Here is a 13,013-nt window from a genome sequence, read left to right on the forward strand (position 1 = left end):
TTTGTTTAAAGGGGGAAATGCCTATATATACATATATACATAAGTTCTTAATATTTATATAAAAACAAAACATAAATATGTAGATTTTAACTTTAAATGTATAGCAATTTTCTTTGAAGAGTGGATTATCTTTAATCTTTTCATTAGAACTATTTCTATATCTTCAATGTATTTTTCTTGTTTATTTTTTTTGGGGGAAGTTCTATCATATATATGTATATATACTTGTATATACATATATATTCAATTACATTTTCCAAAACACTCTTATGTTTATAATCACTAAATGTTCCATAAGAGCTTTTCTGATTATCCCTGTTAGTCCAGATGTAAGAATAGAGAAGCTGAGACAGAATAATTAAATTACTTCCCAAAGAAAGGGGAGAGTGAGGAAACTGGGAGGAAAAGTTGACATTCTTCTATTAGTATAAGCTGTTGGTCCCCCTCCCCAATTTTTTTCTCTTTGCTTCCTTTTTCCAAGTTTTCCCAAATGTACATTTAAAAGAAAAAAGATTTTGAACGTTTTGAAGAAAAACAACACAAAACAAAACAACTTTGTTTCTCTTTTGTATTGAATGCTGTAATAACAAAGCTGGTGCATGATGATTTCCTCAGGAATTTGTTTTCTCTTGATTTTATAATTTTGCTTTCTCCCCCCATTAAAAATAAACAAAAAAGTGGAAACTATTATATACAAGTTATCTTGGCTGCTTGCCTCAGAGTGCAGCTTTGAATGCAGGAATTATATTTCATTGGTATCTTGACACTAACCAACCTTTTACTCCACCAGGAAATTATGTTCAATGTCTTCTCCAGGCATTTTTGAGGATTGGACATGAGTAACAGTCCTCCTTTCATTCAAAGCCCATTTCTAAAAGCAGCTAATAAGATGCCCATTTGGGAAAAAGTCAATTTATAACCATGACTCCTACAATGGCATACAGATTCTTTTATTTTCTCAGTTAATGGTTGGCCTCATGTATTGAGGGTGAAATGTAAAACAGTGTTCAAACAACCAATAAGCTGATGGGAAAAATCTGGCATTTTCTTTGGCAATTGAATAGGCAGAGTAAAATATAATATTTAATCCAAGAAGAGACTTTCAGGATCATCTACTATAGTTCTCTCTGTTCACGTATCAAGAAAATGATTCCCATAAAGGTTGAATGACTTGGCCAGAGTCACGAGGTAATAAATTGATGAAGATTGTGATTACTTTTATTTATTTAACAATTTTATATTTGCAAAACATTTACAGTTTAAATAAAATTATAATAATAACACATAACATTTATATAACTTTTAAGTTTTTTAACTTTACATCCATTGCATCATTTTATCCTTAGGATATTCATGTGTTTTAGGTTTCATTATCTCTATTTTCCAGATGAAGAAATCTGATTTTAACCATTATTATTTGACCAGCCAGGATTTAAACACTCCCTTTTATCCTTGTATTGTCTCCTTGTTTCCAGTTCATTTTCCACTCAGCTATCAAATTTCTGAAGTTCAAATCTGATTATATCATTATATCATTCACCCCATTAAAAATAAACAAAAATAAGCAACAAAGCCTCCAGTGACTCCTATCATATTTAGGATCAAATACAAAATTCACTATTTAATGTTTAAATTCCTTTATATTCTAGTTTTATTCTTTTTTCTAGTCTTAAGCTTTGCATACCTCCATCTATTTTGAGATCCAGTGACGTTATCTTCACCATTCCTCAAACAAGAGACTTCATCTACTAATTCTGCACATTGGTGTTAAGAGTACAAGTTCTCTCTCTTCACCTTTACCTTCTGGTTTCCCTTATTTCTTTCAAGTCTTAGCTAAAATTTCATCTTCTCCCAAAATCTTTTTCTAAGCCCTTTTAATGTGAGAGAATTCTCTCTGTAAGAGAATTTATCCTGAATATATTTTGTTTGTAAATAATTGTTTCTATGTTTTCTCCCTCATTTAAATGTGAGTTCCTTGAGACAGGGGCATTCTCTCTCACAACCTCTTCATTTTCTTTGCAATATCAGAGCTAAACAGTTTCTGTTCAGCTATGATATAGAAGATAGAACACTGGGCTGGGAATCAGGAAGACTCATCTTCATGAATTCAAATCCAGCTTGAGATGCTAGCTGTGTGACTTACAAAAAAAGTCATTTAAGCCTATTTATGTGTTTCTCATCTGTAAAATGGGCTAGAGAAGAACTGACACTCTATTACCCCTTCCAAGAAAATCCCAAATAGGATCATTAAAAGTTGAATGTGTCTGAAAGGACTCAACAACAAAGTACCTAGAATATAGTGGGTACTAAATAAGTTCCTATTTGCTTGATGTTTTATTCTTTAATAATCCATGATTTTATTGGGAAAGAAGTATACTCTATCAACTTTTGACTTTACCTCTATGTTTAGAACTTTACCTCTGTGCTTTAGTAGGAAAAAATCATCTGGTGAGCATTTCTCTGATAAGGAATCAGAGTGCTATTCAGATGATAAAGTTATAGGCCATCACTGAGCCACTTCTTAAAGGTCTTGTCCTTGGGTATTACCTACCAGAAATTACACTTCACAGGTATCACATTTTATAATAAAGATTCATCTCCAAATGCAATCAGTTAATTAGCTATTTTATTTAATGCTTACTATGTGCTAGGTATATTTCTTTTTCTTTCTTTCTTTTTTTTTTATAGTAACTTTTTATTGACAGAATCCATGCCAGGGTAATTTTTTTTTACAACATTATCCCTTGCACTCACTTTTGTTCCGATTTTTCCCTCTCCCTTTCCTCCCCTCTCCTAGATGGCAAGCAGTCCTATATATGTTGAATATGTCCTAGTATATCCTAGATACAATGTATACACATACAGATCCAAACAGTTTTCTTGTTGCACAGGGAGAATTGGATTCAGAAAGTAAAAATAACCTGGGAAGAAAAACAAAAATGCAAAGAGTTTACATTCATTTCCCAATGTTTTTTCTTTGGGTGTAGCTACTTTTGTCCATCATTGATCAACTGAAACTGAATTAGGTCTCTTTGTCAAAGAAATCCACTTCCATCAGATTACATCTTCATACAGTATCGTTGTTGACGTATATAATGATCTCTTGGTGCTGCTCATTTCACTTAGCATCAGTTCGTGTAATTCTCTCCAAGCCTCTCTGTATTCATCCTGCTGGTCATTTCTTAAACAACAATAATGTTCCATAACATTCATATACCACAGTTTACTCAACCATTCTCCAATTGATGGGCATTGACTCAGTTTCCAGCTTCTAGCCACTACAAACAGGGCTGCCACAAACATTTTGGCACATACTGGTCCCTTTCCCTTCTTTAGTATCTCCTTGGGGTATAAGCCCAGTAGAAACTCTGCTGGATCAAAGGGTATGCACAGTTTGATAACTTTTTGGGCATAATTCCAGATTGCTCTCCAGAATGGTTGGATTCGTTCACAACTCCACTAACAATGTATCAGTGTCCCAGTTTTCCCGCATCCCCTCCAACAATCATCATTATTTTTTCCTGTCATCTTAGCCAATCTGACAGGTGTGTAGTGGTATCTCAGAGTTGTCTTAATTTGGATTTCTCTGATTAATAATGATTTGGAACACTCTTTCATATGAGTGGTAATAATTTCAGTTTCATCATCTGAAAATTGTCTGTTCATATTCTTTGACCATTTATCAATTGGAGAATGGCTTGGTTTCTTATAAATTAGAGTCAGTTCTCTATATATTTTGGAAATGAGGCCTTTATCACAACCTTTAATTGTGAAGATGTATTCCCAGTTTGTTGCTTCCCTTCTAATCTTGTTTACATTAGTTTTATTTGTACAGAAGCTTTTTAATTTGATGCAATCAAAATTTTCTATTTTGTGATCAATAATGGTCTCTAGTTCATCTTTAGTCACAAATTTCTTCCTCCTCCACAAGTCTGAGAGATAAACTATCCTATGTTCCTCCAATTTGTTTATAATCTCGTTCTTTATGTCTAAATCATGGACCCATTTTGATCTTATCTTGGTATACGGTGTTAAGTGTGGGTCCATGCCTAATTTCTGCCATACTAATTTCCAGTTATCCCAGCAGTTTTTGTCAAATAATGAATTCTTATCCCAAAAGTTAGGATCTTTGGGTTTGTCAAACACTAAATTCCTATAGTTGACTATTCTGTCTTGTGAACCTAACCTGTTCCACTGATCAACTAATCTATTTCTTAGCCAATACCAAGTGGTTTTGGTGACTGCTGCTTTATAATATAGTTTTAGATCAGGTACAGCTAGGCGACCTTCATTTGATTTTTTTTTCATTAATTCTTTTGAGATTCTTGACCTTTTATTATTCCATATGAATTTTGTTGTTGTTTTTCTAGATCATTAAAATATTTTCTTGGAAGTCTGATTGGTATAGCACTAAATAAATAGATTAGTTTAGGGAGTATTGTCATCTTTATGATATTCGTTCGACCTATCCAGGAGTACTTGATATTTTTCCAATTGTTTAAGTCTGACTTTATTTGTGTGGAAAGTTTTTTGTAATTCTGCTCATATAATTCCTGACTTTCCTTTGGTAGATAGATTCCCAAATATTTTATGCTGTTGACAGTTATTCTGAATGGAATTTCTCTTTGTATCTCTTGCTGTTGGATTTTGTTGGTGATGCATAAAAATGCTGAGGATTTATGGGGATTTATTTTATAACCTGCAACTTTGCTAAAGTTATGGATTATTTTAATAGCTTTTTAGTAGAATCTCTGGGGTTATCTAAGTGTACCATCATATCATCTGCAAAGAGTGATAGTTTGGTTTCCTCACTGCCTATTCTGATTCCTTTAATCTCTTTCTCAACTCTTATTGCCAAGGCTAGTGTTTCTAATACAATATTGAATAATAATGGTGACAGTGGGCAACCTTGCTTCACTCCAGATCTTACCGGGAAAGGTTCCAGTTTTTCCCCATTGCATATGATGCTTACTGATGGTTTTGAATATATGCTCCTGACTATTTTAAGAAAAAGTCCATTTATTCCTATACTCTCAAGTGTTTTTATTAGGAATGGATGTTGGATTTTATCAAATGCTTTTTCTGCATCTATTGAGATGATCATATGGTTTTTGTTAGTTTGCTTATTGATATAGTCAATTATGCTAATAGTTTTCCTAATATTGAATCAGCCCTGCATTCCTGGTATAAATCCTACTTGGTCATAGTGTATTATCCTAGGAATGATTTTCTGTAATCTTTTTGCTAATATTTTATTTAAGATATTAGCATCAACATTCATTAGGGAGATTGGTCTATAATTTTCTTTCTCTGTTTTCAGCCTACCTGGTTTAGGTATCAGTACCATGTCTGTGTTGTAAAAGGAGTTTGGTAGGACTCCTTTAATCCTTATTTTTTCAAATAGTTTATATAGCATTGGGGTTAATTGTTCTTTAAATGTTTGGTAGAATTCACATGTAAATCCATCTGGTCCTGGGGATTTTTTCTTAGGGAGTTGGTTAATAGCTTGTTCTATTTCTTTTTCTAAAATGGGACTGTTTAAGATATTTACTTCTTCCTCTGGTAATCTGGGCAAGCTATATTTTTGAAGGTATTCTTCCATTTCATTTAAGTTGTCGAATTTATTGCCATAAAGTTGGTCAAAGTATTTCCTAATTATTGCTCTAATTTCCTCTTCATTAGTGGCAAGTTCTCCCTTTTCATTTTTAAGACTAACAATTTGATTTTCCTCTTTCCTTTTTTTAATCAGATTTACTAAGGGTTTGTCTATTTTATTTGTTTTTTCATAAAACCAACTTTTAGTTTTATTAATTAATTCAATAGTTTTTTTACTTTCAATTTTATTGATCTCTCCTTTTATTTTTAGAATTTCAAGTTTAGTGTTTGACTGGGGGTTTTCAATTTGTTCCTTTTCTAGCATTTTTAGTTGCAAGCCAAATTCGTTGACCTTCTCTTTCTCTATTTTATGCAAGTAAACCTCTAGAGATATGAAATTTCCCCTAATTACCACTTTGGCTTCATCCCACACATTTTGGTATGATGTCTCATTATTGTCATTTTCCTGGGTGAAGTTATTAATTATGTCTATGATTTGCTGTTTTACCCAATCATTCTTTAGTATGAAATTATTTAGTTTCCAATTATTTTTTGGTCTACTTTCCCCTGGCTTTTTGTTGAGTGTAATTTTTATTGCATTGTGGTCTGAAAAGGATGCATTTTCTATTTCTGTCTTACTGCATTTGAGTTTGAGGGTTTTATGTCCTAATATATGGTCTATTTTTGTATAGATTTCATGAACTGCTGCAAAGAAAGTGTACTCCTTTCTGTCTCCATTTCATTTTCTCCAGAGGTCTATCATATCTAACTTTTCTAGTATTCTATTTACCTCTTTAACTTATCTAATTCTGAGAGTGCAAGGTTGAGATCTCCCACTATTATAGTTTTGCTATCTATTTCTTCTTGCAGCTCTCTTAATTTCTCTTTTAAGAATTTAGATGCTACACCACTTGGTGCATATATATTTAATATTAATATTGCTTCATTATTTATGCTACCCTTTAGCAAGATATAGTTCCCTTCCTTATCTCTTTTAATTAGATCAATTTTTTTGTTTTTGCTTGATCTGAGATCAGGATGGCTACCCCTGCTTTTTTCACTTCATCTGAAGCATAGTAGGATTTTGCTTCATCATTTTACCTTTATTTTGCATGTATCTCCCTGCTTCAGGTGTGTTTCCTGTAAACAACATATTGTAGGATTCTGGCTTTTAATCCATTCTGCTAACTGCTTCCTTTTTATGGGGGAGTTCACCCCGTTCACATTTATGGTTAAAATGACCAATTATGTATTACTTGCCATCTTGTTAACCCCTGTTTATGTTTTTCTCCCTTCTTTCCCCCTTATCCCCCTTCCCAGTATTAAACTTGTGAGCACCACTTGCTTCTCACAGCCCTCCCTTTTTAGTATCCCTCCTCCCCACCTTAGAGTTCCTCCCTCTATCTTACTCCTTTCCCTCACAGTTTCTGTATCCCCTTCTGCTTAGCTTATTCCTTCCCTTTTCACTTTTCCCTTCTCATTTTTCAATGAGATGGGAGAAGTTTCACCATACATTGAATATGTCTAAATTTTTTTCTCTTAAAGTCAATTCTTATGGTAGCAAAATACCCACTATATTCATTCCCCTCCATTCTTTCTCTCAGATATAATAGGTTTCCTTTGCCTCTTTGTGAGATATAGTACCCCCACTTTACCCTTTTTCTGATACAATGTCCTTTCCACCTCTAATTTCTAGAACAAGGTATACATGTATTTTTTTTATACATCTTTACAGCAGAAATATAGTTCCCAAGATTTCTTTTTACCTTTTTAGGTTTTTCTTGAGTTCTATATTTGAAGATCAAACTTCTTGTTAAGTTCTGTTTTTTTCACCAAAAATAGGTGAAATTCACTTATTTTGTTGAATGACCATCTTCTTCCTTGGAAAAAGATGTTCATTCTGGCTGGCTAAGTTATATTTGGTTGCATGCCGAGTTCCTTAGCCTTTATTATAATAGGTAGAGAAGTGTTTTAAAATGTTCATCAGGAAAGAATTCTTGAACAAGATAGCACATAAATTGAACTTTGGATTACAAATAAATATTGAAAAAAGCTTATCAATATTCTAATAATCTGAAACAAGTTGGTATTTATATACCACTCATATCCAATTTATTGAATCTTAGCAATAGGTCACGAAATATTTTCCTCTCCTTAAAAAAAAAAAAAAAGAAATGGAGCATTCTAGGTATTGTACAAGAGACAAAAGATGGAACATCATCTGTGGAGAACATATCATAAGCATAGCTTCACTGAAATATAGAGTACAGTATATGAGATAAAATAATGAATAATCATCCTAGTAAAGTGGATGGAGATAAATTGGGAAGGTCTCTAATATCAGCTGGGGAGATTTGTAGTTTATCCTAAAGGCAATAGGGAATGAGGGCTTCTCAAACAGGACTAAAATGATCAGATTTGAGTTTTTAAAATATCATTTTCACAGCTGTTTGAAGAATGGATTGGAATAGAGACAGACCAGTTGGGAGATTGTGTTAATAATCCAAATGAGAAACAATGAATGTTGAGACTGGAATGTTTGTGGTATGCATAGAGTAAAGATGACAGATGTTGAGGAAGTAAAATTAATATGCTTTGCCAACTAATTGGCATCCTTAAAAAAGACAAGATAAAGATGATGCCTTTATTTTAATACTATGTGCATACAAACACTTTCAAGCTTTAACAAAATCCATCAAGAGATGCAACAAAATGAAACAGATAACATTTTGAATCTGAAGTCAGCAAGATCAAGATTTGAATCACACTTCAGACATTTATTAGATATGTAACCTTTTGAAGGTCACTTAACCTTTCTGATTCTTAGTCTAATCATTTACAAAATCAGGTTAAAAATGTATCCCTTAAAATTATTGTGACAAAAGAAATAAGATAATGTGTAAAGCACTTTGTAAACCTTAAAGTACTTTATAAATAGGAAATATAATTATTATAAATTCATATTTTCCTTTAATTGCCTCTATTTTTGAATTTGCTTTGTAATTTAATTTCTATGAAATGATATATGTATGTATAACAATATCTGTTGAAGACAAGTTTAATTGTTGATCTGTAGTATACAGTTCTTTGTGACAAAAAGGGACCTAAATAGATTTTGGAGATATTTCTCACTTCCCTATATCATTGTGTCTACCCATTTAATCTAAGAACTTTAGTACATAATATTTATCCTCTGAGGGCATATTTGCCAAGTACATATTGGTCCTAAGAGTAGAATGTTCTCACTCTTCACTTTTACCTCCCACAGAGGTCACCTTATTATTCAGTCCACGGAGTCATATCATTCAAAATATGAAGAAATTTATTCTGAAGACACTGGAAGCAAACGAAACTCATATGTTGTTATTATTTAGTCACTCAGTTGTGTCCAGCTTTTTGTGACCCAATAGACCATAGCATGACAGGCTCTTCTTTTCTCCTCCATCTCCCCAAATCTCTCTAAGCTCATATTCATTGCTTCCATGATGCTATTTATCCATCTTATCTTTTTCTGTTCCCTTTTCTTTTCCTCAATATCAGGGTCTTTTCCAATGGATCTGTCTTTTCATTATTTAGCCAAAATATTTCTTTCAGTGTTTGAACTTCTAGAAAATAGTTTAAATTAATTTCTTTAAGTGTTGACTAATTTAATCTTTTTACTGTCCAAGAGACTCTCAAAAGTCTTCTCTGGCATCATAACTTAATCTTGTAGATTCTGTAGCACTCAGCTCTCTTCATAGTTCAAACTCATACATTGGTATTGGAAAAAAAAAATTATAGCTTTGACTATACAGACCTGTGTTGACAAGGTGATGTCTCTACTTTTTAGTATGCTATCTAGATTTGCCATATCTTTCCTTCCAAGGAGCAATTATCTTTTAATTTCATGGCTGCATTCACCATTTACAGTCATCTTATATAATATTATATATAATATAATATCTGACATTGCTTCCTTTTCTTCTCCCTTGGTTTGCAAAAAATGTGATAAGATTATTTACTAAGAGTTCATAAAATGTATATTTGTAAACATATCTTCTTGAGACTTACATAGACTCATTTACTTATAGTATCACCTCATTATTTAATAGGGGCAAAAATGATTTATTCCTTCTTATCAGTGCTTCCCATCCACAGGTCCATGACTGCCCATATTGTTTCATCACTTTTACAGGGAATTGCTCATTATTCTTTATCTCACTCTCCCCTCACTACTCTCTTCTGCTTTATCTGTGGACTTCAATAACAGTTCCAAGAAGATGATATCAATTGCTGCTCCTCCTTATGTTTTTTGGGTTTGGTTTTTTTTTTTTTTGTTGTTTTTTTTTTGGTCTTGACCAAAGCCTATGCTGCCTGTTCTTTTCAATTTCTTAGCAGATGGTAGGTAATTCTTTTCCCTGTGAACAGTCACTTTTTCAAAATTCCATGACTTGTCTGTGTCCCTACCATACCATTCCAGTTATTATTGTTATTTTTATTATTATTTATTTCTTGAGTTTTCCTTTCTACTCTAATTTCCAGATCTAATATTCATGTACAAGATATCCTAGTGTAATGATGTTCCCATGTAGGTATCTCCATTTTCATGTTAGTTCAATATGACTCATCAAAATTTGCATCCTTTCTTCCCTATAATCTGGGTAGTCTATGTTTCATCATAATTAGCTAGTCTGGAGTCTTAGAAAAACAGTCATGACAGATAATTCCCCTTATTTCTTCTGGGCATCTTGGAATGGTTGTTCAAATTATTCATGTCACTTCTTGAAACATCAAAAGAAATGAAAAGAGAGACATATAGGCTTTTCCTCCAGCATTGCTGCATGCCAAAGAAGGAAATATTTTTAGTATATATCACAGAATTATCCTAAACTACTTAAAAGGAAAGATAAGTAGCCACATGAAAAGATACTGAATACTATCTTCTGGGAAGGAAATATTATAGTTCCTAAGGTATATTTAATACAATGCATCTATTTACAAATTGCATTTTTAAAAACATTGTAGAATAGAGAGAAAATTTAAAATATCTAGTAATTTTATGTATTATGAATAAATATTGAAAAAAGCTTACCAATATTCTAATACACATGAAACAAGTAGGTATTTATATACTAATTATATCCAATTCATTGAATCTTAGCAAGAGATCACCAAATTTTTCCCTCTCCTTTAAAAAAAAGACAATTTTCTGCTTAGAAGAAAAAAAAATATGTATATATATTTGTAGTCTGCCTTCAGACTTAGTCAGTTGATGACATGGTTAAATATCTGAGAAAAGACTGAATGAGATCGTGAAGAGCTAATTTTTGTTTTACTTAATTACAGGTCAGAGCAAAAGAGTTTGAGGTCATTTTGTAATCAACCTATGCAGCATTTGGAATTTTCCTCATGAGGATTTCATTGCACTAGCCTAAATGATGGGCAGTTTGGTTGATGAACTATCTTATGTAAGAGTCTTTCAGACTACTATGGAATATCTGTCTTGTAGTTAAAGAAATTTAGCCCTATATTAGAAAAGATAAAATGGAAGTATTCTGACAAGTCATTTTCAGATGGTTTAGTAGAATAACGGTCTTGTTAGCCAGTCATTCCTGGTGGGTGGCATCTTGATCGCACATAAGGTAATGTGTGGTTGGTGTTGTTGGTGATTATATTTTAGCTCTCATTTTGGAATACATTATGGTGAGAACTTCAGTAGAAGAGAAGTCACCATCACTTTATATCATTAGCATTTGTGAGAACTGGAGATTTATTGTGTTTAATATTTATTCTGCAGTCTTCTTCACCCCCAGATAGCTATCTTTGGTATAAGGGCAGGGAAAGAGCACTCTCTTTAGGTTCATTTCATATAAACGCTTGTCATATCAAATTTGATGTTATCAAAAGTATAATTTTGTTGTAATAAATGTTAAGAGTAGGCCAAAGTATAATATTTTGGACCACATATCTTTATCCATGAGAGATTGCATTAAGTTATAATTGATCTATTAAGCTGTAAGTGCACTGAACATTTTTATTCAGTGTGAAAAGTGAGATATTTAACAATTTCAGAAAATATTAGATTTTCATTCAATAAATATTTCTGAAGCTCCTGATAGTTCTAGCCACCATGGACACAAACACAAAGTAGTCCCTGCCCCTCAGAGAGTAAATTTTATTGGTAAAGGCACATGGAGACTGAAACAGAAAAACACACATATGCAGATAGATTGATAGATATTTAGATAGAGAGATCTACACAATTTCTGTGGGAGGGCAAGAATACTAGATCAGGATAAATTTCTTAGAAAAGGTAATACTTGAACTGAGCCTTGAAGAAAACTAGATTTCCATAATGTTTGAGGTGGGGAGAATATGCATTCCAGACGAGGAAGACATGGAACACAACTTTCAGGCTGTGAAGCTAGGTGATTAGAAAGAAGATAATAGCTTCAATACATAAACATATGTTAAGACAAGAGGACAGTTTGGCACACAAGATGAGTTCGCATTTTGGAAATGTTGAGTTTGAAATGATTAATGTATGTAGAAGTAGAGATATTCATTGAGTAAATAGTGATATAGCAATGGAGTTAAGAAAGAAACTGAATCTGGATAAACAAACCTGGGAGTTGTTTGAAATAAGGTAATAGTTGAAGGCATGAGAGTTGGTAAAATAACCAAAAAAAGTATAGATCGTGAAAGAAATTGTTTTCTATTGTCTTAGTAACCAATTATTAAATTAGGCTTTTTCTCTCTACTTCCTCATTCAGGAATCAGAATCTATAAGTCAGTCAGAAATGTTTTTACAGGTCCAGAGTAACCAGATGGTAGAAATAATTCAGAATTAGCTAAAGTAGAGGGAGAGAGATTAAAAAAAAAGATGTTTACATGATCAATTAGTTACATAGTTAAAAGGAATGGTTAGTTGTATATAGCAGATTTACAGATTCATAAGCAATCCTCTTTTTAATTCTTCTCTGTTATAGAAATGTTTACTTCAATTGGAAATTAGTATGGCAGAAACTAGGCATTGACCCACACTTAACACCGTACACCAAGATAAGGTCAAGATGGGTTCATGACCTAGGCATAAAGAATGAGATTATAAATAAATTCGAAGAGCATAGGACAGTTTACCTCTCAGACCTGTGGAAGAGGAAGGAATTTATGACCAAAGAAGAACTAGAGATCACTATTGACTACAAAATAGAAAATTTTGATTATATCAAATTGAAAAGTTTTTGTACAAACAAAACTAATGCAAACAAGATTAGAAGGGAAACAATAAACTAGGAAAACATTTTTACAGTCAAAGGTTCTGATAAAGACCTCATTTCCAAAACATATAGAGAATTGACTCAAATTTATAAGAAATCAAGCCATTCTCCAATTGATAAATGGTCAAAGGATATGAACAGACAATTCTCAGATGAAGA

The sequence above is a fragment of the Sarcophilus harrisii genome, chromosome 2, assembly GCF_902635505.1.
Source record: "Sarcophilus harrisii chromosome 2, mSarHar1.11, whole genome shotgun sequence".
Classification (NCBI taxonomy): Eukaryota; Metazoa; Chordata; class Mammalia; order Dasyuromorphia; family Dasyuridae; genus Sarcophilus; species Sarcophilus harrisii.